General features: G+C 48.6%; 1 protein-coding gene across 3 annotated transcripts in view; it reads left to right on the forward strand.

Annotated features, from left to right (window-relative positions):
• Kazn (kazrin, periplakin interacting protein) overlaps positions 1-24,296 on the forward strand; it is a 361,840-nt gene that overhangs the window by 211,839 nt on the left and 125,705 nt on the right. The gene's annotated exons all lie outside the window — the stretch shown is intronic.

Raw genomic sequence — 24,296 nt, forward strand, 5'->3', positions numbered from 1 at the left:
TTCAGGGATGTTATGCATGGGGCCCTTGAACCTGATAAGAGGCTTGTGGCTGTCTCAGGTGCTCGGGGCCTCAGACACCAGGGTTTCCCTTCCTCGTGCATTTCTGATCAATCCTGCTCCTGTTCCAATCAGACCTGGCAGGGCTTTAATTGCTTTGGATTGATTTTTGCCTGTGGTGCCTTCCAACACCCCCCCTCCCCTCCCCATGAGCCTGGGGACACAGAGAGATTAGTCACATCAGAGGAGGCTCCCCACTGACAATAGAGGAAATCAGCAGGGTGTGAAGACAGCATCAAACAGAATCTTTGAAATCAGCCTCCTGGGTGTACCCAGGATGTGAGCAGCCATGTGGACAAATGGTGGCCATGCGCCTGGGGTCAGTGACCGCACAGCAGAGGGACTGGGGATGCAGGCAGTGGTAAAGTGCTGGCCTGGCATGTACGCCCGCACGAAGCCCTGGGTGCCATCCGCAAGGCTGCATGAACATAGCTGGTGGAACACTCCTGTGATAATCCCGGCACTGGGGAGGTAGAGACAGGAAGATCACAAATTCAAGCTCACTAGGTATGGTGGCAGACATGGTTAATTCCAACACTAGGGAGGCCAAGGTAGAAAGATCACTGTGAGTTTGAGGCCAGCCTAGGCTACAGAGTTCCAGGTTAGCCTGGTCTAAAAAGAGACCCTGCTACAAAAGAAGGCTAAAAAATAAAAGAAGGTCAAGCTCATTCTCAGCTACATAGTGAGTTTGAGGTCAGCCTGGGATTCATGAGACCCTACCTAAGTAAAAAAAGAAGAAGAAGAAGGCGGCTAGAGAGATGGTTTCGCAGTTAAGGCGTCTGCCTGCAAAGCCAAAGGACCCCCATTTGATTCCCCAGGACCTGCTCCTGTTCTATGCCCTGCTCACCTCCCATGGGTCTGTGTATTAGCTGCTGCTGGGATGACTTAAACAAACATCCCTTTCTCCCAGGAACACCAACAACAGGCCATTGTGGTCCAGATAGGCAAACCAATGCACTTATTGGAGTTATTTATAAAGCACAGGTGAGGGATTGCTTACAGGAGCCTGGATGACTCAAAGGTGGCCATATCACCTGAAAGCCCACCCACCCCGGGATGGGTGACAGTGCACAGAAGCCGCATCGCTGCAGCTCTCTGCGCAGCCCTCAGGTTTCCCAGGCCGTAGAAGAGCATCTCTCTAGTGGTTGTACTGCTTGTATAATCTTGGGGAGGAGCCTTGTGAACCTGGTAAGTTTCCTTTACTTTTTTAAAGATGCTTTTATTTATTTATTATTATTATTTTTTTTCATAAGCAGAGAGAAAGTTTGGTTGCACCAGGGCCTCCTGCCACCGCAAATAAAGTCCAGACGCATGCACCGTTTTGTGTATCTGGCTGTACGTGGATATTGGGGAAGCCAACCCAGGCCAGTACACTTTGCCAGCAAGGGCCTTTAACTGCTGAGCCAAATCCCCAGCCCAAGTTTCTTTCACTTTCTGAGTCTGAACCCTCCAGGATGGGATGTTTCAGTCCATAGGAAATTTCTATACCACAGGTTGTCCACTTTTCAAAGCTTGTGTCAGGGTTGTTTCCCACCCAGGAAGGCTGGGCACACAAACAAAGGTCAAAGGTCAGCAGTTCTGCAAGGAGCCTCCACCTTCCTCACTGTGTCTTAGATACCAAGTGATTGAGATCTCTCTTAGCACCAGGTTAGACACCCACCGTGCTGTGGGTACTATGGTGCAATCACAGGACTATCACCCTAGACAGGATCTGATGCCCAGCCCAAGACATCAGTCCCATGTAAAGAGGTGTGTTAGGTACCACTGAGTGACCCAGAAAGGTCATGAAAGAAAGAGATCTGTCTTTTGAGGTAGCAAATAGGTTCCATCTCAGCAGCAGACACACTGTCCCTCAGGAACTCCACTCTCACCTGGAATGTGACACCTTATAGGCGTCTCTTGTGTTTCAAAGACTCTTTGGACAGAAGAGAACAGGGCTAGTTGAATGGTGTTCTTTCCCATGTTCCACTCACTCCACTGGGCTTGAAGCTCTGATTCATTCAATTTTCAAATACTTGCATTGAAGCAGGCTTGGAGGATCAGAGATACATCGGATTTAGTTCCCAACATGGGAGGCTACACTTGTCAGGCAAGTGTGTAAATAGCTGTGATCTTGAACTCAGCCATGAGTTTCAATTCACATGTACCAAGTGCTCTGAGAGCCTTGGAGTAGTTTGTTTCAAGGGAAACCTAAGGAGAATGGTAGGGGATAGATTTGAACTCATCTTTGAGGAATGAATGGGAGTTCATAAGAAAGGTCATGAACATTCCAGGCAGATGAGACTGGAAGGCAGGGAAATCTTGAGACCATGCAATGTGTTTGAGATCAGTAAACACTCCTGCAGAGCCAGATCCTGGTGGAGTGTGGGTTAGAGCTGACAGGGAGCCCAGCTCTTTCAGTCTTTCCTTCACTCATGATTTTAATCCACTCTCCAACCAGGAGCCAATTATTGGGTGAGTTTTACGAGCCAGGTCAGGACAGGGAAAAATGGCTAGACCCTGTGAGGGCTGAACCTTCCCACCTCAAGATGCTCAGCCGAGCAGAGGAGTCCACCTCCACCAACAAGCCCCAGGATTACAGAGAACGATGGGCCTGCTGAAATCTTCACCGGCTGGGTGAGGGAACCTGCAAATACAGCCTCCAGGAACTGTTTCAACAGTGACTCCAGGGCTGGGAAGATGGCTCAGTGGTGAAGTGCTGGCTGTGCAAGTATGAGGACGGGAGTTCAGATCCCAGGGTGTGACAGTATGTGCCTATAATCCTAGCACTGGGTAGGTAGAGGCAGGAGGATGCCCGGAGTTTGCTGGTTACCTATTCCAGCTAAATAGAAAAGTTCCAGGTTCAGTGAGACCTTGTGTCAAAAATAAGTTGGATAAGAATTAAGGAAGACACTTGACATTGACCTCTGGCATCCAAGTGCATGCATACACACACAAACACACACACACACCCCAAAAGAAAAAGGGAGAAAGAAATCGATGGTATCCAGGCAAGATTTGCTAAGAGAGTATGTCTTAGTCTACTTTCCGCTACTGTGATAAAATACCTGAGACTATACTTCTAAAGCATAAGGAACTATGTTGCCCATAGTTCTGAAGGCTAGGAAGCCCAAGAGCATGATTCTGACAGAATCAGCATGGCTGTTCTTATAAAGCCCCTATACTATATAGGGGGCCCCTCTCAGCACTTCTTCTGACTTCAATCACCCCCAAAGGGTCCATCTCCAATTGCTATGAACAGATGAATTTGAAGATGGCTCCCAACACAAAGCTTTCAGGGAACACATTTAGACTTTAGCAGGAGACTTATGTAAGAAGGGCTCAGCTCTGTACTTGAAGGGGTGGCAGAAACCAGGAGGCTCATGAGCTTGTCTATTTTAACTCCTCTCAGCCTCTGGCAGGCACAATGCTGTATCCAAAGGATGGGCTCTGAGGTCAGCTAGCCCAGGATATGGCTGACAGTCCCCTCTCTGGACTTCTCATCTCATGCATCAAATAGGAGGATGATAACACTCAGCCTGAAAAGGGGCATGGATTTGTGTGATGCCAGTGAGTTACTGTGGTGGTTTGAATGGTGGATTCAGGAATTTTATTCAAGCTTGTAACTTGATGTCACTGTAGGTGGATCCAGGGTCTAGCCATAAGGTGTGTTTGGGGGCGGATCTGAATTTGCTTGAACTCTGTCTGGGGTTCCTAGAGTGCTTGTTTCTGGGGCTGGTTGTGGTATTTCTCCCTCTGTGTGGACGTGTGAAAGGAGGCCAGCTTCTTCCACAATTATGGAACGTCCCCTGGATCTGTAAGCATCAATAAATCTCTTCCTCCCATAAGTATGTCTGGTTTGGAAGTTCACCTCAGCAGTGTGAAGCTGACTGTGGCAGTTACAATGGGAAAAGTCTCATGCCAGACCCTTTCACGAATGTCAGCCAGTCCTGGGCCAGGCAAGCCAAACCATCATTGTCAGGTTCAATGGTAAACCCCAAGAGTCATTCCTCCAAGGTCCCCTTTATCCTGCACTTTCATGTGTAATAGGAAGCTGGCTGATCCAACCAAACAGAAAGACTCCCTCAGTGAGGCTGGGGGCCCATCCACCTCTATGCACTGCTCAAGGTCGGGCCCACCTTTCTCAGTACCCAACACCACGTCCAGACATGCCGAGAACACCAGAGAACTGCGGCTTCTTCCCAGTATGAAAATAGCTCGCCCTGGGACTGGAAAAGCTAATGAAGATGATAATTAGAATTGCTTATTAGAACCTGTCTTCAGAAGTTCGCGTGTGCTTTTAATAGAATCTGCAACATGTCTGCTTAGTGGGGAAGACAGATCGCTCTGGCCTGGTATATTTTAAAACCAGACCTCTGCTCTCTGGCTTCTCCCCATCTCCCTGTACCATCTGTTATGGCAACAATCTCACCCCGCACAGGAGCCTGGAAGTTGAGACCAGTCAATACCCTTCTTCTTGACAGGAACCTCCTGATGCAGTCACTTTCTACTCACCAGGACAGAACACCAGGACTTTAGCAGCTCATGGAAGGGTGTTGCAGTGGGGTTCGTATTGCTGGCAGAAATCACCTGACCAAGAGCAGCTTTTGGAGATAAAAGGGGTTATTTTGGCTTACAGACTCAAAGGGAAGCTCCATGATGGCAGGAGAAAATGATGGCATGAGCAAAGGGGTGGATATCACCTCCTGGCCAACATCAGGTGAACAACAGGAACAGGAGAGTGTGCCAAACACTGTCTATAACACCCATAAGCCCGCTCCCAATAATATACTGGCTCCAGGAGGCGTTAATTCCCAAATCTCTATCAGCTGGCAACCTAGCACTCAGAATACCTAAGTTCATGGGGGACACCTGAATCAAACCACCAGAAAGGGTTTATTTCAGGCTCACAGTTTTGAGGAGAGGTCTCAGCGAGGTGGAGAAAACATGGCAGAGCAGAGTCTGGGCGTCACATCCTGTCACATCATCTGGGAGGAAGCAGCAAGAGCGAGCCAGCTAGTGAGCACCTCAAGGCCCACCCCCAGTGACACACCTCCTCCAGCAAGGCTCCACCTCCCAAAGGCTCCACCCCTCTCTCTCAGAAACAAAAGAAATGAAGGAAGGAAGGAGGGAGAGAGGGAGGGAAGGAGAAAAAAAGAAAGCAGAATGAGCCAGGCGTGGTGGTTTATCCCAGCACTCGGGTGGCAGAGGTAGGAGGATTGCCATGAGTTCGAGGCCACCCTGAGACTACAGAGTGATTTCCAATTCAGCCTGGGCTAGAGTGAGACCCTACCTCAAAAAGAAAAAACAAAAAAAGCAGAATGGCTGAAGGAAGCTTAGCAAGTATCACTTCCTGTCCCCACAGTGGACTTGTGACCTTGCTGTGACATTCTCTTAAATCTCAAGTTCAGGTTCATTTTTCTAAACTTCTTGGACCATAGTGCTTAGCCAAGGCCCTGGCGGGGGGGGAGAGCCAGCCAGGTTTGGGGCAGATCAACAGAATGTGGGCACTTGTCTTCCTGGAGTTCTCTCTGCCTTCTCCCCCTCACCTTCCTAGAGGGCCCGTTGTTTGGTGAGCCAGCCAGGGTGGGAAGGTTCCTTCTGCACTGAGGCTGTGTGTGGGCTGAGAGGGAAACAGGAGACAAAGCTGCACTTGACTTAGACAAGAGAACCAAAATAGAAAGCCTCAGAGCGCTCGATCCCCTGAGACCTGCTCAAGCCACGGCTCTGGTGGCAGAGCTCCCGCGGGCCCCAGGAGAGTCTGTCCACCCCACCGAGCTGTGATGTGGGAAGCTGACTCACTTCCACTCACTAGAACGTGGACAGGATGAAATGACAGAGCGCAGTTTTCACGCCGCCAATTTCAGAAGCTGTTTATGGAGGTCGCCCTACCCGGTGCCTTAATCCAGAATTCTGAATGCTGTGTCATCTTCTTTTGGGGTCTTTGGGGATGCCCCAGAGCATGACGCCACAGCGTGGGCAATGGCAGAATAGCTGACATGTCCCCTGCCTCTGTGTCTGTTGTGATGGACACGGGGCTCTGGACTGGACTCTCAGGGGAGATGGAGACTTGCGTACAGAAAGGCTGGGCACCAATGGGCACTGCACATCCAGGCAGAACTGCTCCAAGGCCATGGAGGGAGAGCTGTTCATATACCCTAGAAAAGGTTGGCTTCATAGCTACCTACCATGAAGCATTACTTAGAGGGTGCCAGCCTCTGGATTTTCTAATACTTTCCCAATAATTCTTTCTATAAAGAAGAATAAGTCTCAGAGAGTTGGTATGATCCATTTAAGGATACCCACAACAAGACCTGAGATTTTAACTCAGGATTCTCACCCTAACACCCAAATCTAGACCATGCGCAGGTGAGCGCTTCTCTCAGTGAAGGTATGACCACTGACATTTTCCAGCTAGGCAAGCTAGAGCCCTGCACATGCAGAATGCCTGGGTAGACATTGAGTTTGGAGTGTCCCCAGCTGCCTCCCTTATCTCTGAACAACTTTCTGGAAACTGAGAGGGGCATCTGGCCCCTGCAGTGGTCATTCTTCAACAGGAGGAAAGATCCCTGTCACCCATCCCTGTGGGCACCTTGGGCTGGGCTCCCAGCAGCAATGCCATTTTGCTCAAGTGCAGCTTCAGGTCCCGGTCAGCTCTCGGCTGTCAAGGAGAGCATCTCCCCTCAGTCTCCCACTTCCCCTGCCCACCCCCATCCCAGCCTAGTTCCTGCTTGTCTTGACTCTCGCAATCCATCGTGTGGGCATGTATGTGTATATGCAAGCTCACGTGTGTGTAGGTATGCATGCATGTAGAGGCTACAGGACAAGCTTAGGTGTCATTTCCCAGGAATGGTGTCCACCTCTTCTCAAGACAGGGTCCTAGAGCTCACCAATTAGGCTAGATTGGCTAGTCAGCAAGCCCCAAGGATCTTCCTATCTCCACTTCCCCAGGGATTACAAGTGTGTACCACCATGCCTGGCATTTTACAAGGGGATCGAACTCAGGTCGCTATACCTGTCAGGTAAGCACTTTACTGACTGAGCCATCTCACCAGCCACTCCCTCCCCAATTTGTTTGTTTAAATCTCCTCTTGCCTTTCCAACAGTGCCAAGCTTGTCCCAGCTCTGGGACATCTTTCAGGGTGCCCATTTGACCTTTTGTCACCTCCGCCTCCCCACAGCATGAGCACAATTCAGGAGACAGACTCTATGGAACCTCTGTGCCCAGGGGCCTATGTGCGCACATTCAACACAGCATGGCTCTAATTACTGGCCGCTAGCTGGGCAGCCTACATTCTGTGAGTCATTAGAATGCATGGCTAGATCCATGTAATATCTTTAGACGAGTTCTGTAATTTTCACATCTTCACCTATGATAGCGTTTTCACTGAAGCAGAACAGGACAGCAGGGCTGAATTGAAAGGATCTTCCCCTTCTCGTGCCCAGGAGCGAAGTATTGATCTGGATGGGATTCGAGGGGGACGAAAGCAGGCCTGGGTCTCAGTTTCCCGCTAGTCAATATTTTGAAGCTGTGGTTGCAGGCAATGGCTGAACACTTGCTTCTGCTTGCCCGTCATGTTGGCAAATTACAGCTTGCAGGAGAGGTCCCCTGTCCTGTGCAGTGGCTATGAGGGGCAGGTTTAATTAGCAACAGACCTGCGGGGAGGAAGAATCCAGAGCTCTCAGGAGCCTCCTGTGAGCAGCTGCTAGGCTGTGCCAGGTACCTGTGCTGGGCCACTTCCTTCCTGCTGCTGCCCAACACCCCTGCTGCTTGGCCATTCATCCCAAGGTATCCAGGAGTGAGAACGCCAGGCAAGATCACACGGAAGACAGAAAGTTCCTCATTGTTATTATTTATTTGTGTGTATGTATAGGTGTGTGTATGTATGTGTATGGTGTATGTGATGTGTGGGTTCAGGCGTGCACATCCACATGCCACAGCACCCGTGTGGAGGTCAGAGGACAACCTGGGATGTTTCTCTTCTCCTTCCACCTCTTTTTTATTTATTCACTTATTCATTTATTTATTTGAGGTAGGGTCTAACTTTATCTCAGGTTGGCCTGGAATTCACTAGGTAGTATCAGGCTGGCCTCAGGACAGTCCTCCTTCTTCTGCCACCCCCTTGTCCCCCCCCCCACGTGCTGGGATGAAAGATGTGTGTCACCATGCCTGACTCCTTCCACCCCTTTTGAGACAGGGTCTCTCTCCTTTAGTCACTACTGCAGGCCAACTGACTGATTCTCCTGGCTCCATCTCCCACTGCTACAGGTACATTGGGATTGTAGATGCACGGACCACTTTGTGTCTGCCTTCATGTGGGTGCTAAGAAAGTATCGAGGGCTGGAGAGGTGGCTTAGCGGTTGGGGCGCTGGCCTGCAAACCCAAAGGACCAGGTATGATTCCCTAGAACCCATGTAAGCCAGATGCATGAGGGGCACATGCATCTAGAGTTGGTTTGCAGCAGCTGGAGGCCCTGGCACACCCATTCTCTCCATCTCTCTTGTCTCTCTACCTACCTATTTCTCTCTCTCTCTCTCTCATACATGAAAGAGTAATATATAAACTGGGCATGTTGGCACACACCTTTAATCCCAGCACTCGGGAGGCAGAAGTAGGAGGATTGCCATGAGTTCAAGGCCACTGACTACATTGTGAATTCCATGTCAGCCTGGGCTAGAGCAAGACCCTACCTTGAAAAAAAAAAAAAAGAATATATATATGTATGTATGTATTGAACTAAGGTCAGCAGCCTTGCAAGCAAGCGCCTTTACCCACTGAACCATCTCCCCAGCTCCAGAAATAGAAAGTTCTGATCATTCCCCACAGAGCTATAGACTGAGCACTTGTCTCTGTGGAAAATCCAAACCCCACCAAGCTCTGATGCTCAGGGGACAGTGGGGCAAGATGTGTCGAGAAATGGGATATAAGTACTCAACCCTGGACAAATCTAGTCTCTTCTATTCCAAAGCAGAAGACCAAGGGCTTTGCAGCGAAGACAAGAGGGCTGAGCCCTGCTACCACATGCCTGCTGGCTGACTCTGGGTAGCTTAATTTGCAGGTCTTTGACTTCCCCATCTGTAAGAGGAAGTTAATGACAGTGACTGGGGCATTACAAAGGTACACAATGACTGGCCCACAGTCAGCTCCCCAGTCTGGGTGTGTGCTAGGAAGGCTGATCAGTGGCACTTGTCACTGGGGTGATGGGTTGATTGTCACAGATATGAGTCTTAATATGTGTGGTGGCTTGAACGTGAAATGCCGCCCCCATAGGCTTATGTATTTTGAATACTTGATCCCCAGCTGGTCACAATTTGAAAAGGTTGTGGAGCCTTCGGGAGATGAAGTCTTGTTCACTGAGGGCGGGCCATGACGTTTATTAGTGCAGCCAACCGGGTGTCGAGAGCTAGCTTACTCGGAGACTACTTCCTGCTACTGTGCAGATGCGACGCCCGGCTGCTTGCCCTGCCGCGCTTTCCCTGCCATGATGAAACTCCCCTTGAAACCGGAAGTGCAAATCAAGCCTCTCCTGCCATCAGCTGCTTCCGCCCAGTGCTTGGTCCCGGCAACGCTAAGGAAACTATGACTACTAGGGTGTGCACGCATGCACCTTGTCTCAGCATCGTCTCTTCAACTGCTCATGTCCCTCAAAGCTCAGAGGTGCAGCGCTCCCATCAGCCAGACCTGAGCTATCACCTGCTCAGCTCCACAGTAGGGGTGGCGCCACCCCACTAAGACCCGTAGGCAGAGGTAGGAAGATCACCATGACTTTGAGGCCCCCCTGACACTACATAGTAAATTCCAGGTCAGCCTGGTTAGAGCAAGACCCTACCTAGATTAAAAATATATATTTAAAAAAAAAGCCTCCGTTAGAGTACAGGCCTTCTGGGACCAGGCCCTCCCTATTCTGTCCTGCTTTCCAAGCAGCAATGGACTTGAGTGAGAAGGCCAAGCTTCACGCCAGACTCTGCCTCGCACTAGCTAGCTTCTCCAGTTTGTTTCCTTATCTGTCAAATGGTGTGTGATGACTAGTTCGAGGGCAGTTATGGAATGTTGTCCAGTAGACCCTTCTAGAAGTTTCTGTTCAGAATTTCAACTACTAGCCTCACACGTATGTTGTGCGCTTAACACCGGGTTGGTGTGACTAAGGCAGCGAGCTCCGCATGCTAATGAATTTTTTAAAATATTTTTGTTCATTTTTATTTATTTATTTGAGTGTGACAGAGAGAGAGAGAGACACAGAGAGAGAGAGAAGAAGGCAGAGAGTGAGAGAGAGAATGGGCACACCAGGGCTTCTTCCAGCCACTGCAGACGAACTCCAGATGTGTGTGCCCCCTTGTGCATCTGGCTAACATGGGTCCTGGGGAATCGAGCCTCGAACCGGGGTCCTTAGGCTTCACAGGCAAGCGCTTAACCGCTAAGCCATCTCTCCAGCCCATGCTAATGAATTTAAACTTGAACAGCCCTGAGTGTGCAGCCATAGCCCATGTGCACTGCAGTTCCAGGGGGCTTGTGGGGCTATGAATATGAGGCCGCCTTTGCAAGCTGTGATTCATTTTAATAGGAATATTTATTGCATGCTAAAATTGAAAAGGCCATGAATGGGGCCAAGTGCTGTGTGGATAAGTCTGGAATATTCTCATAATTATTGTAACCACTGACCTCAGGAAAGGCTAATCCTTGCTCTGCCCTCCCCCCCCCCCCAATAACATACATACATGGACCTACTTTTCCACATCTTTCACACTTACAGGGCTAATGCAAGGTACCTCCATGAGTCTATTCAAGTGCACTATAAAAAGTTACTTCATAGATGGATGGATGGATAGACAAATGGGTAGATGAAGAGATGGATGGATAGACAGATGGATAGAGGAACAGGTTTATGCATTCATGGGTGGATCAATGGATAGGTGGAGGGATGGATGTGTGGATGGATAAGTAGATAGACAGAGAGATGAATACATGGAGAGATGGATTAATGAATGAGAGATGGGTAGATGAATGGATGGATGGATGGGTAGAAAGGTGAATTAATGGAGAAATGGATGGATGTGTGGATGTGTGGATGAATGGGAAGATGGGTTCATTAAAGTATCTATGGAAGCTTGCTGCATTGTCCCTTCTCCTGTGATCAATGAAGTGAGTTCAGGTACCTGACACTCTCTTTTGGTGCCAGAACCAAAAGCTGTCAAAACTGATCCCCTCTCCACATGCTCAACCATTTTGACCAAGCTCTGAAACTCAGTACCACTAGACTCTGATAGCCTCTGTTTGGACTGTTCTTCCAGTTATCCATGGTGCTCCCAGTTGAATTTCCACTGTATGGAAGCTAAAAGGAGAAAGAAAGGGAAGAGAATGACAGAGAGGAAGCAAATGAGCTGTGGGCTTCTGAAGCTACTGGGTTTAGTGTTGCCATTGGCCAAGACATGGCTTTGCCAAATCCCCTGTCTGCTTTTGGGGAAAGCAGAATGGCAGAGCCTTCCCCCTCTGTGGGTGGCATCCCTGGTGACTGTCTCCACATTGAAATGGAGGGAGGAAAGGTCTCAGTGAGGTTTGTAAGTTTGCAAGAGATTCCCATTCACCAGCTCGCAAGGGTACTTGGTCGCGCGGCAGCTGGAACCCTTAGCCTGCCTGTCTTACCGTGTCTGTCATTGCTTCTAAAGTCATGTTTCAAGGACAACCTCTCCCAGTCCTCCTACTACAAGTGGCAGGCCAGGCTTCCCACCCAGACAGCTGAGGTTAGTTAATCAAGACTTCTGAGTCAAGGGTCTTCAAAGGTTTCAGGCCTGGCTATCCATGACCTCACAGTGCCTGACACTACCTACACAAGACCACCATAGTAGGAGGTAAAAGATCGTGACATCAAAATAAAAGAGAGACTGATTGGGCTGGAGAGATGGCTTAGGGTTAAGTGCTTGCCTGTGAAGCCTAAGGACCCTGGTTCAAGGCTCGATTCCCCAGGACCCACGTTAGCCAGATGCACAAGGGGGCACACGTGTCTGGAGTTTGTTTGCAGCGGCTGGAGGCCCTAGCACAGTCATTCTCTCTCTCTCTCTCTCTCTCCCTCTCTCTGCCTCTTTCTCTCTCTGTCTGTCACTCTTAAGTAAATAAATAAATAAATAAAAATAACATAATAATTTTTTTTAAAGAGACTGATTAAGAGGGGGAGGAGGTATGATGGAGAATAGAGCTTCAAAGGGGAAAGTGGGGGAAACTCATGGGCTATTGTTTACAATCAAGGAAGTTGTTAATAAAAAATAAATTAAGTATAAAAACATTTCAGGTCTGCTATGCACCTGACCTCAGTGGCTTAATATTGGCACTGGTGGGGGTATATATATTACAGGAATTGGCACTCACAAGTTGGGGCTTCCTCCTTCATATTTGTGGTTGACAAAGTCTTTGCCATCCCACCACTGCCTGTTGCCCTCCATAGCAGGGACGGGGATGCTTAGGAGAGCTACTGGAACTGGCAACTCAGGAGAGTTTTGCTTTCCTAGAAAAGAGGTGACTTAACCCAAATGTGACTGCTGCATACCCAGAGACACTCAGGACAGTACATTGCCCACTAATGTCCCCACTCAACACCCCTTTACTTCAAGCTCTGCCCGGTAAGCACATAATGACAGAGCTGCTAGACCTTTGAGCTGGGGACATTAAAAGCAGTTGCTTGGCTCAGACAAGGAGGAAACAGCAAACATAGAGCCGAGTGAGACCAAGATCTGAACAGATGTTCTGGTCCTACCTCATTAGAGTGCCTGGGAGGCTGGCCGCAGAGACCAGAACAATAGGCAAGGAGACAGCCTTATGGCATTGTCAGAGCTGTCCCTTCTGCGCCCTCATCTGATCTCTGCATTGCTTCCTCTGGTGTTACCTGTCCGTTTCGGATCTCGTGGCGGCTGGTTGCTGGCATGCACACGTGCAGCCTGCATTGAGAAAGACAGCAATGGTTAACTGCCGTGGGCTCATTACACTGCCGACAGCGAAGGGAGCTGGAGGCAGGCGTTTAAATGTGCCTTTGGCAATGAGGCAAAGAGCAGATGCTTGGGAAGACACACTTCAGAGGTGCCCTGGAAACCAGAGCTGGCGGCCATCGCTCCTGTGTGGGTCTTTGCAGGGGAAGCAGACACAGGCTTGTGCAAAAGCTAAGGTGGGAGGGTCGCAGCTAGATTGCCAGGTACCAGTATTGCTCTGCCGTCACCTGCTAGCTATGCAGCTCTTTCTGTATGCCTCGGACTGCCCATCTTCTCACTGGAATGAGGCTCGTGCCGATTGATGAGTGATACACGTCGAACGCTGAAAGCAGTGCCTGTCATGTCGGGTGTAGGGAAGGTGAGCTGTCACCCTTGTCTTCCAGACCTGTGGATGGATGGGCATGTCTACATTCGGAAAAGCCTTGTCTAACAGTTTAGGATCCTATAAGGCATTTGTGTGCAAATACCCTAGAGAAAAGGAAGCTGCTTTTGGGGCAAATGGAAACCAACTTGAATGAGTCAGCCATCTTTGAGTTTAAAGTGGGAGAAAACTCGCCTGAACTGTCTAGAGCCAAATAAACACGCAATGTATAACCACTGATGGAAGTGATTGGAAATGCCGGCACCAGATCCTTCAGGTATGGCTAGATCCAGGATCACACCATGTCACCCACACATGCATGTCTCCTCTTTCCCAGCACCAGCCCTGTGACCCACCTTCCCTTTGCTCCCCGTGTACTTTGGCTCCATTCTGCACCTCTAACGACGCCTTCCTCCATGTGCTGGGAAGATGGCCTCAAGCTCTGCTGTTACATGTGAGGATCTCAAGGGAACAGAGGTGTAGTTTAGAGGCCCCAGGAGAGTTCCAGGCAGGAGCCTGGTATGGTGGCACATTTCCTATAATCCTAGCACTTGAGAGACTGACGCAGAGGATCCAAAGTTCTACACCAGCCTAGGCTACATGGGACCCTGTTCATCTTTGGGTCAGTGGCCATCCTGATGTAATCACAGTGGCCAGAGAGATGGAGTAAGTGGTGCACTGAATCATGTGTGCACTGATCCTGGAGCTGAAGGGTGAGGTGGCTCAGCAGGACACGGGAAGCAGGGGTCTCCTCAAAGTGGAGTAAGACCACGGGCTTACCACAAAGCCCATGGTCATGGCAAAGGCTGTGGCATACACTTTGGGTGAACGTCCTGGCTCCTCTCTCACTTGATCGCTTAAGACAAGATCATCTCTTCCCTCTGAATTTGAATTTTATCATCCATAACATGCATAATTACAGAACCTACTGCTTGAAGCTGTGGCCAAAATGAGTTAGCGCATGATCTGTTTGGAACAGCCCTTGGTAGTTAAGAGATACGCGCTCAGTAAAGGCCTATGCTATTTAATAGCAAAAGTTGGGCTCAGTGGGCAAAGTACTTGCTACACAAGCATGTGGGCCTGAGTCCAGCTCTCCAGCACCCACAGCAAAGCTAGGCATGGTAGCACGTGCCTAAAATTCCAGCGCTGGAGAGGCAGAGACAGGAGGACTCCTAGGGTTTGCTGGGTAGGTACTATAGCCCTATCAGTGATTTCTGATCACAGGTTCAGTGTGGGACACTGTCTCAAAACCTAAGGTGGAGAGATATTGAAGAAGGCACCCAACACTGAGCTCCTCCATACACACACACACACACACACACACACACACACACACGAATGTGCACACACAGAAACGAACATTCACAAATGCATGCATGGCTTATACGCAAAAATAGCCACAGTTATCATGAGTAATCTACAAATGCTTTGATTACTTCAACAAATATTTTAAATATATATTATTTATTTATTTATCTGAGAGAGAGAGAGAATGGGCGCACCAGGGCCTCCAGCACTGCAAACAAACTTCAGATGCATATATCCCCTTATGCATCTGGCTTACATGGGTCCTGGAGAATCATACTGGGATCCTTTGGCATTGCAGGCAAACACCTTAACCGCTAAGCCATCTCTCTAGCTCCTCAACAAATATTTTAATATCTTTTATAAGCCAGGTATGTGCCAGACCCCAGGCGTCTCAATGGAGGACCCTCCAGCATGTTGGGAGAGATAGGCATTAAACAAATGATTACATAATATTGATGGGGACAGGGAAAGTGTTTCTTATGCAAATTAGATGCTATGGATTGAATATGAAGTGTTCCCATACGCTTATGTTTTGAACATTGGTTTCCAGCTGGTGGTTTTATTTTGGAAGGTTCTGGTTGGGCCTAGCTGAAGGAAGTAAGTCACAGTAGCAGGGTCCTTGGAGTATGTTATTACCATCTACTTCCTGTCCTACTCTCTCAGTTTCCTGGCCTGCTGTGATGTGAACAGCCTCCTTCACATGCTCCCACTGCCAAGAGCTAAGCCTTGGCACCATGCCTTCTTCATGACGATTTATTGAAACCCTCTGCAGTCATAAACCAAAGTAAATCAATGTAAAAGTAACAATGCAATACAATGGCAAAAAAGCAGTGTTTAAAGTCCAAAAACCTGCTGACATATGGCTTCACATCCCAGCTGTGGGAGAAATCAGGTGCCTGTCTGGAGACAGATCACCTCCTCAATCAGCAATCAGCATTTGATCCCGTGCAGTGTAATGACACTGGTGGTTCTGAGTCCAGCTGCTCGATGCCAAAAGGTCACTTCTCAGCCCACAGATCTGGGATCTGAGGACCAGGCTTCTCAAGCATGGCACTGCTCCACTTGAGGCCAGTTAACCCTTTGGGGACAGAGTCCCCAACCTAGTGGACAACATTGGAGGGATCCCTCTGATTATGCTGTGTTTCAATTCTTCTATGTGTGACTTTTCTTGTTGTTGTGACAAAATGCCTAACAGAAGCATCTGAAAGAAGGAGGATTTGTTCTGTCTCACATTTGGTTTGAGGGGAACCGTCCATCATGGCGGGAAAGGCATGGTGGCAGGAGCATGAGGCAGCTGGTCACATTGTATCCACAGTCAGGAAGCAGAGAGATGAATGCTGGTGTTCAACTCTGTCTCCTTTTTGTTCAGGCCAAGCTCCCAAGCCCATGGGATGGTTCTGCCCACACACATGTGGGTCTTCCCTCCTCAATGTAATGTCAAAATGCCTTCCTGCCCAGATGTTTATCATCTGGGTGATAATGCAAGTTGGCAATCAGTAGTAGCCATCATACTCTCTTGTACCTCAGTTTCCCCATCTGTCATATGAATAGTTTACCCCAGAAGATAGATAGCCATTGGCCTCTCCAGCTCCAGATTCTAGAGTGAAAACCAGCCAGGTTATATCCGGTAGGCTTGGAAAGAAGGAAAAAGGATGGTTAGGGTCTGTGTTGGTTTGGGACACCCACTGTTGGCCAGCCTTCAAGGTCACTTCTCTTACTCTGAGTCCCTCCCCCTTGCTAGCTTCCTGATTACTGCCACATGTTCCCACTTCTTGGAGGACAGAAAGCCTCCTACCTCCTGTTGGAAATGAGAGAGTCTATTTGAGGAGTAAAGGACTTAGAAGTGAATTCGTGGCTGATCTCGATCTCATCCTTTGTGCCTGTGCTGACCGCTTCTCCAGGTGGCCGCTGAGTCCCGCCCTCATATTTCTCAGGGACTTTTTCCTGGTTTTCCTGAAAGCTAATCTCATGGCTGGACTTTGCCAAGAAAATGGAACCATTTCCTGCCCCTTTAATCCTACTTTGTGTATGTGTGTGGTGTGTGTGGGTCTGTCTGTCTGTCCCTGCACTAGGTTCAGATGGCACTTGGCACATGATCCCAGAGTCATGAAAGTCTCTGTGGTGGTTTGAATGTGAAATATCCCCCATATCCTCATGAATTTATGATTAAGCCTCTTACTTAGTCTCCAGTTAGCGGAGCCTTGTTGAGGAGGCGTGTCACTGGAGACAGGTCTTAGGATGGTAAAACTCAGCCCACTTACCACAGCTAGCTTACTCTCTTTGCTTTCTCCCTGCTGATGTGGAGGTGTGACACCCAGCTGTCTGCTCCTGCCATCCTTCCCCACTCCACCCATTATAATGAAGCATCCCTTCAAAACTGTAACTGGAAATAAACCCTTTCCCTCCATAAGCTGCTATGGTCAGGTATTTTGCCCTACCATCAAGAAAATAACTGTTCCAGTATGCATTCAATGTCCCCTCTGGGTCAGGACTTGGCCGGGTCAGTGACTTTAGGTGAATCACCTGGTCTCTTTGTCTCAGCCTCCTCACCTGTGTGATTTACAGATGGATTAAAGGGAATCTGGGAGAATATCCCACTCTCATGGGGTTGTTGGAATCAGATGCACTAACATATATGAAACACTTAAATGCATCCTTGATATAATAGTCTGGTTTTATTACCGGTGATTACATGGGTTATGATTGAGAAGTGAAATGAGCAGATTATGGCTGGCACTTTGTAAACTGTCCATGGTTACATGACGAGGCAACTCACTCTGCGATGTTATCATTGCTATTAATATTGCACCCTCCCGAGAAAAACAGCCTGATCTAATCTTTCAGTGTCTGTCAGCATTAAGACACAGCTTACTCAGATTTCACATCACAGTCAACCGGGATCCCTGCTTGGAGTGACTGATCCTGAAAAGGACTCATTGGCTCAAGGTGACTCACAGCCTTGCTCTGAAATCTGCACACCGCAGACCTGGACTCCAGGAATCACCCTAATGAAAACCAGCCAGCCTCCAGTGTAATTCCTGATAAAGGGAGTAGACGTGCCGTCCAACAGTCCACTGTGTCCCCCCAGGGAATGGACATGTCATCCACACTTCCCTGGGAGAGGACGTGTTTTCCACATAGCCAGGGCATCCTAACAGGGTTGAGCAGAGTTGAAGGGCACCCAAGGGTGAGCATAGCACCACACCTTCATGATGGGCTGGCTTTGGCCCTTTGCAGTGAAAAAGGAGAAGAAGGCTCCAGGGACTGGGAGGATGCTCAGTGTTTACTGTGCAAGCCTGGGGACCTGAGTTCAGATCACCAGTGCTCGTGTATCGTGCCAAGCATGTTGGCACACCTGTAATCCCAGTGCTGGAAGGATGAGACAAGGAATCCCTGGAGCCCACCGGCTAGCTGAATTGGTGAGCTCTAGCTTTAGTAAGAGTCTCGGTCGTCAAAACTGGTAGGGACAGAAACAACTGGTAGAAAATAGCACTGAGTGCTCAATGCCCACCCTGGGGAGCAGAACCTATTTTCAATGTCATGGAAATCACTTGGGGCGGGAGGAAGACCACAAGGCAGATAAGTGGCTTTTTGTAACAAATTCCACTATTTCTTCATCCCATTCTTGTTTATAGAGTGCCAATTAGGTTGCTAGGCATATCCTGGAGCAGGGGATGTGGCTCAGTTGGTAGAGTTCCTACCTAGCATACAGGAAGCTCCAGGCTTCATCCCTGGCACCACATAGAACTAGGCATGAAGGCATATACCTACAGTCCCAGCATTTGGGAGGTAGAGGCAGGAGGGTCAAAGTGCAAGATAATTCTCAGATACATAGAGAGTTTGAGACCAGCATGGACTACATGAAATCCTGTCTCCAAAACAAAATAAAACACCTTCAAGACCACGGAGACCAGAGCAGAACCAGGAAGTACCTTTAGGAACTCTTGTTGTGGTCTCTACTGATTTCAGGCCCTGAAAGATGGGCTCAGGTGTGGGCACAGGGGCCAGGCCACCTGGGACCAAGTTCCTGGCCATCGCGTGCTGTTTCAGACACTCTCCTTTCTCTGCCGGGTTCTAGTCTCATGACCACCCGGAATGAGGGACGTGGATACCAAAACAAGGAGAGTTTATTCATCAGAAGTTAAAGCTCTCCAAGACTGAGAGTTTTGCCAGCCACCAAGAGGGAACCTGGAATGGGCTGCAGGAAGAGGTCGTGTCTAGAAATCTTTTATAACTCTGATTGGCTGTAGGTACACACATAAAGGTGCAGAAAGGTAAGACCCAACCAGAAGAGACCTCAACAAACCAAGAGGGGAGAGAGAGCCTGCCAGACATTTTCTCAGGCTTGTGGCTCCATTGTCTCCTCTGCCCATTTCTTTTTTTTTTGTTTGTTTTAATTAATTTTTGTTCATTTACTTATTTATTTATTTGAGAGTGACAGAGAGAGAAAGAGGCAGAGAGAGAGAGAGAGAGGGAGAGAATGGGCGCGCCAGGGCCTCCAGCCACTGCAAACGAACTCCAGACGCATGCGCCCCCTTGTGCATCTGGCTAACGTGGGTCCTGGAGAATCGAGCCTCGAACTGGGGTCCTTAGGCTTCACAGGCAAGCGTTTAACCGCTAAGCCATCTCTCCAGCCCTTTTTTATTTTTTTTTTCCTCTTCCCATTTCTTGATGGTAGATGTGGAGAGGTAAAATGAGAGAGCCATTATTTCACCCTCATACTCCACGGTTTTGTGCCCTGTGGGGAGCAGTGGGGTGGGGGGACTCTCCTACCTCTATCATTACTAGCCAGAAGACCTTACATTAGTCATTTAACCTTTTGCTTGCCAAATCTGAACCCTTACTATACTGAGGATAACAATAGCATCTTGTGTATACCTGTCCCTGGAATATGGTTGTGTCATATTTGGAGTCCCAAATGTAGCTGCTGCTGCTGGTAACACTAGTGGCAATGTCCTCTATTCTCTTTAATTGTTTTACAAGACAGAGAGAGAGAGAATCAGCACACCAGGGCCTCCAGCCATTACAGCTGAACTTCAGACACATGTGCCGCCTTCTGCGCATGTGGAACCTATTACGCTTGCATCACCTTGTGCATCTGGCTTACGTGGGATCTGGAGAGTCGAACGTGAGTCCTTAACTTTCACAGGCAAGCACCTTAACCACTAAGCCATCTCTCCTGCCTGCCTCTTCATGTATAACCCATGCTAAGCTCCTGCAGGACGAGGTCTGCTCTGAGCTTCCTGGGTGACCCACGGCATCCCCTTCAAGCTGGTCATGGAGTTCATGCTCTCTGAATACCTGCTGAACCTTTAAAGCTCAACCTGGAATTTCTCCACCATTTTGAATTTAAAATAGTCATGACTATAACATGTGCAGCAAGTTTCTCTAGAAAAAAAAAACAACTAAATAAAAGTCTACATGAAATCTCTGAAGAATGCTTTGGTACATGAGGACCTTGGGCTCAAACGGTCTTAGATATACATACATACATACATACTTTCATTTATTGAAAAAGAAAGAGAATGGGTGTACCAGGGTCTCCTGCCACTGCTAATGAATTTCAGACACTTACACCATTTTGTACATCTGCCTTTATGTGGGGATCAATTCCAGACTGGCAGGCTTTGCAAGCAAGTTCCTTTAGCTGCTGAGCCATCTCCCCAGCCCAAGTTCTGAGCTTGCAAATACTCCTTGACAATGTAACTTGTCTGAGCTCTTGGTCTCAGTTTTCTCATCTCTAGTAAAGGGACTGATTGCTGCACAGGGCAGGTGTAAGGATGTGAAGTTAGGCCTGGAAGGACTCTGCCTCAGGGGAGCACACACACAGTTGGTTTTGATAATGAGTGTGTCTCTTACAGAGCTAATATGCCCATGGACAGGGGCTTAGATGTGGGGTAAAGGGCAGTACGAAGTGCAGAGCCTACTCCATGAAATCAGATGGTACGTACTCCAACTCAACACCATACCTCCTTTCTTCTCCCTGCACACCCATGGCAAATTGGAATGGCTGCAAAAAGAAAAGCCTCTCTTAAGGTTAACTGGACCTTCCTGAGCACCTGGGAACTTCTGGGTGCTGTTCTCAGATCTTCCCACAGCTTAATCCTGAGTCTCATGCTGTCCCTGTCTAGCCAGCTCTGCTTCCATCCCCCTCACACATGGGGATGAAACCAGAACAAAAAGCAGCCAACAGCCTCATCAGAGGTCAGCTTGGGAACACCGTGGAGAGCTGAAATTCCCTCTCCTGGGCTCCTTAGCCACAGGCTGGTGGCTGCAGGAGGGACTCACCAGCTCTGCTGCGGAGGGGCACGGGCTCCTGAGGACCACAGGAAAGCCATGCTCCTCCCAACCAGCAACATGCCTGGAGAGGACAGCATCCTGTAAAGTCCTCCCCATCCTCCTCTTACCCCACCGCCACCCCCAGAATCAAGCAGAGTCCCTGAGAAGTATGAACCCCCTGACCCCGTACCTAGCCCATGTCTCTTATTGGCATACAAATAAGAACTTTGAATGAATAATCAGAAGCAAACTTTCCCACAGAGCAGGCAGGGGCTGCTTCACCTCAGAGCTGTTGTTCTAGAATTAGTAGTCCTTCATCCCGCACCTCCTCTGTGGAAACCACTTGCTTTCTCAAGTCATTACGTAAATGCCTGTCTGACCTCACGGTTTAGGATTAAAAAGCCACCCCCTTTTTGCTTTTCATTCCCCAACTCCAATCCATTGTGCAGGGGAGGGAGGCAGGCGTGGACAGTGGTCCATGTTATATCCATCCACATGGGCATTGTAAGATGCCCACAAGATCCCACTGAGGAAGACCATAGTATCCCCATCTCACAGATGTAGAAACTGAGGCTGAAAGAAATTATACCAACTGCCCTGGGCCTCATAACCTATGAAGAATAAAGCTCAACTCCAAGGCTCAGGCAACATTGAAGAAGAGGGGGAAGAAAGAATGTAAGAGCCAGAGGAGGGGGAAAGTGCTTCAAAATGCTATCTTCCGAACATGAAGTGGTCATTGCATTTATGACCTCAGTGGCTGTCATTGCTTGCCTAAGACCTGTGTAATATTGAGCCTGTCAACATCCCCTCATGGATGATGGAGGAGGGTGAAATATCAACAACAAAAAAGACATTAAAATAGAAGAGGGACTGGCTGGAAAGAAGAAGGGATTCCATGGAAGGAGGATAAAGGAGGTTACAGGAGAAGATTATGCCCAAAATAAATTATGTACATGTATAACAAATGCATAAAACAATTTTTAAAGAGGGCCTAGGGAAATGGCTCAGAAGTTAAAGGCACTTGCTTGAAAAGTCTGCTGACCCAGGGTTCAATTCCCCAACCACCCACGGAAAGCTGGATGGGAATTCAATTGTAGCTGCAAGAGACTTGGGCACACCCGGGCACACATGCGCACATACACACACACACACACACACACACACACACACACACACTTGCAAAAAAGGGAGAAAAAGGAAAGGAAGAAAGGCAGGGAAGAAAGAAGGAATTCTTGTTGTCCCTGAATTGAAGAATTCTGGTAGCATGGAGTACTGTGTGTAACAGTTTGGGATACAAGGCTGGGTTAGAATATAGGTACTGTCAGGGGCCCCAGGCTGAGGACATTTGTGCTCATAGATTGCAGGTTGGTTACTTTCTTATGGTTTTGAACTGAATCTAGGACCTCATGCATGCTAAGTAGGTTCTATACCATAGAGCTTGGTGTATTTTTGAAGGTCATTTGGAACTTCTCGATGATGATGTGTCTGGCCATTCCTTGAGGAAGTATGCTAAAAGGCAAATCATGACTCTATCTCTGACGTGGGGCCTAGGACCCCGCATGTCTACAAGACCTGAACTTCGGGTCCAGACCACATGGCAAGCAACCGGAGGCCAGTCGGTCCTCCTGCCCGACCCTAAAGGCTTTTCAGAACACAGCCAGTAAAGCTGGCACCTGGGAGTCGTTAAAGGAGAAATATGCCTCTCGGCGAGACAAGGAGAATAGAAGAGGCCCACCCCAGGCAGGGCAGAGGGGACACTGGCCTTCACCAGAGAGTGAACATCATTTAATACGCAACATGAAACAGTGCTCACCAAGGGAGCCGGCCAGGGAAGGAGGACATTATTGTTCCCAGGAAAATGCCTGGGAGGGAGCTATTATCTGTGGGGATCTAGTTGTCAGGGGAGTATTCTGTGGAAAACATTTTAACAAGAAATCAAGAATCAACAAAAATAACATTACCTCCAAGTTCTCCTCCATTAGCCTGCAAATGAGGTGTAATCGCAGCCTTCCTACACGTTTGACCCAGGACAGCAGCCAGAGGACAGCCTCTCCCCGCCTCCTATCCTCGCCCACCTCTCTCTCTCTCATCCCTCCTGCTTCCTGCAGTCTGGAAGTTTCCAGGTTCCTTGTGCTTGTGTGATTCTACATCTGCTGGGCTTAGTACCTGCTGGAATGTTCTGCTCCCTTCTCTCTGCATGGTCAACTCCTACCATCATCTGGAGACCCCTTCAGTGACCCTCCTTCCCCAGGGAAGTATCCTGTGCCTCCTCCACCCAAAGTCAAGTCCCCACAGTTCCAATCGCAGCACTCTATATTTTCTGTAATGGAAGTGATGAAAATAGGAATGATATATGTATGCACTAGTGGAATTGCTTAATACCTATCTATTGCACTAACATGTTATGTGAATCATGTCTCTTTCACTGTTCCAGCCCTGGGGCTCGGACTTTGGTCCTAGTAGGTGCTCAAGGACTCTTTTGCAAAGCACAGCCTCTCTCAACCCTCCTTCCCATCACTCTTCACTGTCGGAAATAGACGTGTGGATATGTAGGGGTTCCCAGCTCCACAGCCATGACTTGTGGGGCCAGGGAATTCATCGTCATGGTGGGCTGTCCTAGGCATGGTAGGATGCCTGACAGCATCTTTGGCCTCTGTCTACCAGATGCCAGTCAGCACATGTGACAGTGCCATTTCTAGACCGTATTAGTCAAGAGTCAATGTATTGCTCATTGTTGAGACAAAACACTAGATGAATTAACAATATAAGTGCTCTCACTGCTAGCCTAAGAACCTCCCCCAGGGAGATGTTCATAGACACGGAGGAGAGTCAAAACTCATCAAAGCTGAAAACCAGAAGTTGCTGAGAGCTCAACACTAAAGCAGACGTATAGCACAGCCTCCCAGACCTAGGGAATGTTGTGGAATGAAAGAGCCAGCCACAGGACGAGAAGATACACTCTGAGGTATTCCCTTCTCCTCCCCGACACACACAGAGACTGATTGATGCATCCATGACCCCACAGTGAATACCAATAATCCCCCCAGGAGGGTCCTCAGAATAAGTGGAAAGGAAACATAAGAGATGACCAATATGCAATATGTTCATACAATAAAGCTCTCCATTTGAAAAAAAATCAGTTTAAGGTATGAAGAGCTTGTTTCAGTTTAGTTTCATATCTCAGTCCATCATGGCAGGGAAAGCATGGTGGTGGGAGCTTGAAGCAGCTGTTCACATTCAGTCCACAGTGAGGAGGCAGAGTGAGGACTGCTGCTGCTCAGCCTGCGCTCTCCTTGTTATACGGTCCAGAACCCCAACCCAGGGAGTGGTGCCACCT

This window comes from Jaculus jaculus, chromosome 5 (genome assembly GCF_020740685.1).
Source record: "Jaculus jaculus isolate mJacJac1 chromosome 5, mJacJac1.mat.Y.cur, whole genome shotgun sequence".
NCBI classification, from domain to species: Eukaryota; Metazoa; Chordata; class Mammalia; order Rodentia; family Dipodidae; genus Jaculus; species Jaculus jaculus.